A 7,842-nucleotide genomic window follows, 5' to 3' on the forward strand; every position below is an offset into this window, starting at 1 on the left:
TTTTTTCCTGTCCGGTTTATCATCCCAGTTAATATTAAAATCACCCAGGAGAATAGCTTCCCTTTTAAAATCCTCACATTTGAAAATAGTTTTAAGCTGATCATAGAATGTGTCTTTAGAGGATGGAGGTGGGTACAGACAAATCACATTTCAGTTCTGTTGAGAGCCATACATTCAATATCTATTTCTGCTGGCCATACAGTTAATTGACACTTGAAACAGTTCTTCACATAAACCAGTAACCCACCCCTCGCCATATTCCCTTGTCTCTTCTCAGCACACTGATGGCAGCTGTTGGTGATGAATGGGTTAATCAACTTTCAGATATGGCTAATATATCAATTCAATTTTGGAGTTGTATACTAAATGTTAAAATTGTTAAATTTGACCTATGATACTGCAAATATTTATATGGCCAATAAAAAGTCCTTTTGGTTTGGATCGTGAGTCCCAGGTGACCTTGGCATTGTTAAGGGTATGGAAAAGGTGCATTTTGCGTTTTTTCCTTATTGCCGGATTCAGAGATTTCAGTTTTGCAATTATGGAAAGCTTGTACTTAGTCTGTTGTTGTGGTCCAGCTGGCAGTGTTGGCTGTGTTGATTGAGGCCAGGCTAGCTGTGGTGGTAGCCCATGGGTAGCTGTGGTTGTAGCTCAGGTAGCGGTGGTTGAAGCCCAGGTAAGAGTGGTTGAAGCCCAGGTAGCTGTGGTTGTAGCCCAGGTAGCTGTGGTTGTAGCACAGGTAGCGGTGGTTAAAGCCCAGGTAACAGTGGTTGAAGACCAGGTAGCAGTGGTTGAAGCCAAGGTAGCTGTGGTTGTAGCTCAGGTCGCGGTGGTTGAAGCCCAGGTAGAAGTAGTTGAAGCCCATGTAGCAGTGGTTGAAGCCCAGGTAGCTGTGGTTGTAGCTCAGGTAACAGTGGTTGACGCCCAGGTAGCTGTGGTTGTAGCTCAGGTAGCAGTGGTTGAAGCCCAGGTAGCTGTGGTTGTAGCTCAGGTAACAGTGGTTGAAGCCCAGGCAGATGTGGTTGTAGCCCAGGTAGCTGTGGTTGTAGCCCAGGTAGTGGTGGTTAAAGCCCAGGTAACAGTGGTTGAAGACCAGGTAGCAGTGGTTGAAGCCCAGGTAGCTGTGGTTGTAGCTCATGTAGCGGTGGTTGAAGCCCAGGTAGTAGTAGTTGAAGCCCAGGCAACAGTGGTTGAGGCCCAGGTAGCAGTGGTTGAAGCCAAGGTAGCTGTGGTTGTAGCTCAGGTAGCGGTGGTTGAAGCCCAGGTAGCAGTATTTGAAACCCAGTTAGCAGTGGTTGAAGCCCAGGTAGCTGTGGTTGTAGCTCAGGTAGCGGTGGTTGAAGCCCAGGTAGCAGTAGTTGAAACCCAGGTAACAGTGATTGAAGCCCAGGTAACAGTAGTTGAAGCCCAGGTAGCAGTGGTTGAAGCCCAGGTAGCAGTGGTTGTAGGCCAGGTAGCAGTGGTTGTAGGCCAGGTAGCAGTAGTTGAAGCCCAGGTAGCAGCCGTTGAAGCCCAGGTAACTGTGGTTGTTGCTCAGGTAGCAGTGGTTGAAGCTCAGGTAGCTGTGGTTGTAGCCCAGGTAGCAGTGGTTGAGGCCCAGCTAGCAGTGGCTATAGCCCAGCTAGCTGTGAAGGCAGCCTGGGTAGCAGTGCAGGTAATCCAGGAGAAGGCCAAACTACCAACGGATGTAGCCCAGGTAGCAGTGAAGCTAGCCCAGGTTGCAGTGGTTGAAGTCCTGGTAGCAACAAAGGAAGCTCAACTAGCAATGGATGTAGCCCAGGTAGCCTAGCCTCCAGTTGGTTTATGTTCTATTGTAATGGTCCTGGGTTTATTTCAACATCGCCAGCAAGAAGCAGAATCAACTAGCCCACGCGGTCCCAACACTTTTGAAGGTCTGAGGACCAGCCCACGCGGTCCCAACACTTTTGAAGGTCTGAGGACCAGCCCACGTGGTCCCAACACTGTTGAAGGTCTGAGGACCAGCCCACGCGGTCCCAACACTTTTGAAGGTCTGAGGACCAGCCCACGCGGTCCCAACACTTTTGAAGGTCTGAGGACCAGCCCACGTGGTCCCAACACTGTTGAAGGTCTGAGGACCAGCCCACGCGGTCCCAACACTTTTGAAGGTCTGAGGACCAGCCCACGCGGTCCCAACACCTCCCCCAGTGAGTCAGAGCTTCTGAGGACTCCCTCACACACACCAGTGAGCTGCAAGGATGCAGAAGGTGTCTCCAAGATGGTTGGACAAGTTTCCAACAAGAGAGGAAGTCATGCACATTTTTAGATACGATGACTCATGAAGCAGAGTCGACCATCAACTGGCGAAAAATATGAAATCATTTTTTAATGTGACCCTTTTTAAAGAGGATTTATTTTGTCTTTTTAATAAAAAGGTCTAAGAAATAAATCTAATATTCAGATCTTGTAATGTTCAGAGCAATATTCTATCACAATTGAATGTAATGAAATAATGATTAATTTGTATTTGTTTGTGTAAAGGACCATTTTAAGCAATTAAATAGAATAAACACTTGCTTCTCACCACATTCCAGATTTTTGTTGGATTTTTTAAGCATATTCTACAGCATTTGTGCCCTAAAGTTAGCATTGACACGCAGAGAAATGGCTAAATGAAATAAAACATCAGCACTAAGTAGTGTTGGCTGCTATGAGTCCAACCAATCAGAGCAGGTGTTCTTTTATCCCACACATGATGGAAACAAGAAGGAAAGACCAAAGAACACAAAGAACATTAAATAAGTACAAAGCTGATGTAACCAGCGGCACTATTTCTACATACAGCTACAAAAGTAAAACACAACGAAAACTCCCAAAATGAGCAATACATAATAGATATTGCACACAAACGATTGCAAAATGCGGAGACAACAAAACAAAAACACCATTTCATCACAGACATACAACACACACAACTAAACAAGCAAGAGAGCCAACTTCATCCTAGGCTGCCCACTAGCTCCCGGCCAACGCCCGGTCCGGGCAGACCAGACAGGATCCGTCCAGGGAGACCGAAGTGTGAGATACGTGCTCACTCAGCTCCGTGAAGCTCGTCCATCCCGACGCTCAACGCCAGAACCGCAGCCCGGTCTCTTCCTCGGCATGTCCTCCGGTCTCTCCACGTGGACTCCGGTGTGGCAGAGAGCCAGTAGCATGTCTCAAAGGTGGCCATGTCTAAAAGGTAACCCCAGGTCCAGGAACAAAAGCAGCAAAAAACAGAAGTCACGCAGGGGCCAAGCCTTGTTGTGCAGTCCTGAAGGGGCCCGGACCAGAAGGTGAGTAGAAGGTGTCTTTCACGTCAAGGCTCTTGAGCACTTTTGTATGCTTAAAGATTTGATTTACAATTCAACATTTGTTATATTTATTCCACGCTTCTTCACGGTCTAGAGTTTGACCAACTCAGGATGCAAAACAAGTTTTAGTCATCTCAGACTAAACTTTTTTCTCTGATGTTTTGCAACCTGGCGTGAAATAAACCTTCAACTAAAACTGGAAGAGTGAAGAGTCTTGCATTTTCTCAATCAGACTATAAATGTTTATTTGTTTCTTTGTTACAGCCAGCAGTACTCTGGATAAGGTTTGATGTATCAGTTAGGCAACCATGACTGTAAAACATTTTCTTTAAGATATTTTACATTCATTTCATACATACTTGGTCATGATATTTGACTATGTTTTTGTGTGGCAGATTTACGTAGCTCATGTTGAGTCTTTGAATGATTGACTCATGTTGAGTATTTGGATGATTGACTCACGTTGAGTGTTTGGATGATTGACTCATGTTGAGTATTTGAATGATTGACTCATGTTGAGTGTTTGAATGATTGACTCATGTTGAGTGTTTGAATGATTGACTCATGTTGAGTGTTTGAATGATTGACTCATGTTGAGTATTTGAATGATTGACTCATGTTGAGTGTTTGGATGATTGACTCATGTTGAGTATTTGAATGATTGACTAATGTTGAGTATTTGAATGATTGACTCATGTTGAGTATTTGAATGATTGACTCATGTTGAGTCTTTGGATGATTGACTCATGTTGAGTCTTTGAATGATTGACTCATGTTGAGTCTTTGAATGATTGACTCATGTTGAGTCTTTGAATGATTGACTCATGTTGAGTGTTTGAATGATTGACTCATGTTGAGTGTTTGAATGATTGACTCATGTTGAGTGTTTGAATGATTGACTCATGTTGAGTCTTTGAATGATTGACTCATGTTGAGTCTTTGAATGATTGACTCATGTTGAGTGTTTGAATGATTGACTCATGTTGAGTGTTTGAATGATTGACTCATGTTGAGTATTTGAATGATTGACTCATGTTGAGTGTTTGAATGATTGACTCATGTTGAGTCTTTGAATGATTGACTCATGTTGAGTATTTGAATGATTGACTCATGTTGAGTCTTTGGATGATTGACTCATGCTGAGTATTTGAATGATTGACTCATGTTGAGTATTTGGATGATTGACTCATGTTGACTGTTTGAATGATTGACTCATGTTGAGTATTTGAATGATTGACTCATGTTGAGTGTTTGAATGATTGACTCATGTTGAGTCTTTGAATGATTGACTCATGTTGAGTCTTTGAATGATTGACTCACGTTGAGTGTTTGAATGATTGACTCATGTTGAGTATTTGGATGATTGACTCATGTTGACTGTTTGAATGATTGACTCATGTTGAGTATTTGAATGATTGACTCATGTTGAGTCTTTGAATGATTGACTCATGTTAAGTCTTTGAATGATTGACTCATGTTAAGTCTTTGAATGATTGACTCATGTTGAGTATTTGAATGATTGACTCATGTTGAGTCTTTGGATGATTGACTCACGTTGAGTCTTTGAATGATTGACTCATGTTGAATATTTGAATGATTGACTCATGTTGAGTCTTTGAATGATTGACTCATGTTGAGTCTTTGAATGATTGACTCATGTTGAGTCTTTGGATGATTGACTCATGTTGAGTATTTGAATGATTGACTCATGTTGAGTCTTTGGATGATTGACTCATGTTGAGTCTTTGAATGATTGACTCACGTTGGGTGTTTGAATGATTGACTCATGTTGAGTCTTTGAATGATTGACTCATGTTGAGTCTTTGAATGATTGACTCATGTTGAGTCTTTGAATGATTGACTCATGTTGAGTCTTTGAATGATTGACTCATGTTGAGTCTTTGGATGATTGACTCATGTTGAGTATTTGAATGATTGACTCATGTTGAGTCTTTGGATGATTGACTCATGTTGAGTCTTTGAATGATTGACTCACGTTGGGTGTTTGAATGATTGACTCATGTTGAGTCTTTGAATGATTGACTCATGTTGAGTCTTTGAATGATTGACTCATGTTGAGTCTTTGAATGATTGACTCATGTTGAGTCTTTGGATGATTGACTCTTAAGGCAGTCAGGAGTTTCTCGATCATTGACCAAAAATAGTCTTGCAGTTCAACTTACTCCCAAAGGTGTACCTTTTAGTCTCCATCCTGGATGGTAACCATAGCAACAAGCAGGTCCTGATTCATTTTTAGACCAAAGGCTCAGATTGCAGAAATAGTGCAAGGTAAAGTTCCAGCTCCAAAGTGTGAAGGCTGACAGCTTGTGAGGAGGAGGAAGAAAACAAAACACCCTCCTTCTTCTTCTCAGTGCCTGCAACCATCTCATGGACTTGGACTTTGTTTGCATTGCCTGCAACCATCTCATGGACTTGGACTTTGTTTGCATTGCCTGCAACCATCTCATGGACTTGGACTTTGTTTGCATTGCCTGCAACCATCTCATGGACTTGCACTTTGTTTGCATTGCCTGCAACAATCTCATGGACTTGGACTTTGTTTGCATTGCCTGCAACCATCTCATGGACTTGGACTTTGTTTGCATTGCCTGCAACCATCTCATGGACTTGGACTTTGTTTCCTTTGCCTGCAACCATCTCATGGACTTGGACTTTGTTTGCATTGCCTGCAACCATCTCATGGACTTGGACTTTGTTTGCATTGCCTGCAACCATCTGATGGACTTGGACTTTGTTTCCATTGCCTGCAACCATCTCATGGACTTGGACTTTGTTTCCATTGTGTGCAACCTTCTCATGGACTTGGACTTTGTTTTCATTGCCTGCAACCATCTCATGGACTTACTTTGTTTGCATTGCCTGCAACCATCTCATGGACTTGGACTTTGTTTGCAATGCCTGCAACCATCTAATGGACTTGGACTTTGTTTCCTTTGCCTGCAACCATCTCATGGACTTGGACTTTGTTTCCATTGCCTGCAACTATCTCATGGACTTGGACTTTGTTTGCATTGCCTGCAACCATCTCATGGACTTGGACTTTGTTTGCATTGCCTGCAACCATCTGATGGACTTGGACTTTGTTTCCATTGCCTGCAACCATCTCATGGACTTGGACTTTGTTTCCATTGCGTGCAACCTTCTCATGGACTTGGACTTTGTTTTTATTGCCTGCAACCATCTCATTAACTTGGACTTTGTTTGCATTGCCTGCAACCATCTCATGGACTTGGACTTTGTTTGCATTGCCTGCTTACTTACTTATAAATGTTACTACATGACATGTATACTTACATCATGTATATTTTACATGTTATTATGAATGTTACTACATGACATATGTACTTAGATCATGTATATATTACATGTTATTCTGAATGTTACTAGATACTACATATATACTTCTATCATGTATATATTACATGTTAATATTAATGTTACTACATGACATATATACTTACATCATGCATATATTACATGATATTATGAATGTTACTACATGACATATATACTTACATCATGTATATACTACATGTTATTATGACTGTTACTAGATACTACATATATACTTACATCATGTATATATTACATGTTATTATGAATGTTACTACATGACATATATACTTACATCATGTATATATTACATGTTATTATGAATGTTACTACATGGCATATATACTTACATCATGTATATATTTTACATGTTATTATGAATGTTACTACATGACATATATACTTAGATCATGTATATATTACATGTTATTCTGAATATTACTAGATACTACATATATACTTCTATCATGTATATATTACATGTTAATATTAATGTTACTACATGACATATATACTTACATCATGCATATATTACATGATAATATGAATGTTACTACATGACATATATACTTACATCATGTATATATTACATGTTATTATGACTGTTACTAGATACTACATATATACTTACATCATGTATATATTACATGTTATTATGAATGTTACTACATGACATATATACTTACATCATGTATATATTACATGTTATTATGAATGTTACTACATGACATATATACTTACATCATGTATATATTACATGTTTTTATGAATGTTACTACATGACATATATACTTACATCATGTATATATTACATGTTATTTTAAATGTTACTACATTACATACATACTTTTATCATGTATATAAAACCTTGATGGAGGATGTTTTTAGAGTGCCTATAGGCTCTATAGAACAACTCCTATTGGTTCCACTGTTAGCTGACTTTTGCTAGTGTTTATTTACGATTTAGAATGCATAAAAAAGAAAAACATATTTGTTCTTGTCTGACGTAAGGATTGTGAACGATAGACACAATTCCAAAAAAGTGCAGTTCCCCTTTAAAGGGGACCTATAATCTTAAAACCACTTTTCTCACCTGTTGGTACCTCTTTCTGTGTATTTGGATCCGCATGAGTCCTGAAATGTGAATTTAAGGCCTGGAGGAATGGTGGGGATGTTT

Source organism: Nerophis lumbriciformis, linkage group LG16, assembly GCF_033978685.3.
Source record: "Nerophis lumbriciformis linkage group LG16, RoL_Nlum_v2.1, whole genome shotgun sequence".
In the NCBI taxonomy this organism is placed as follows: domain Eukaryota; kingdom Metazoa; phylum Chordata; class Actinopteri; order Syngnathiformes; family Syngnathidae; genus Nerophis; species Nerophis lumbriciformis.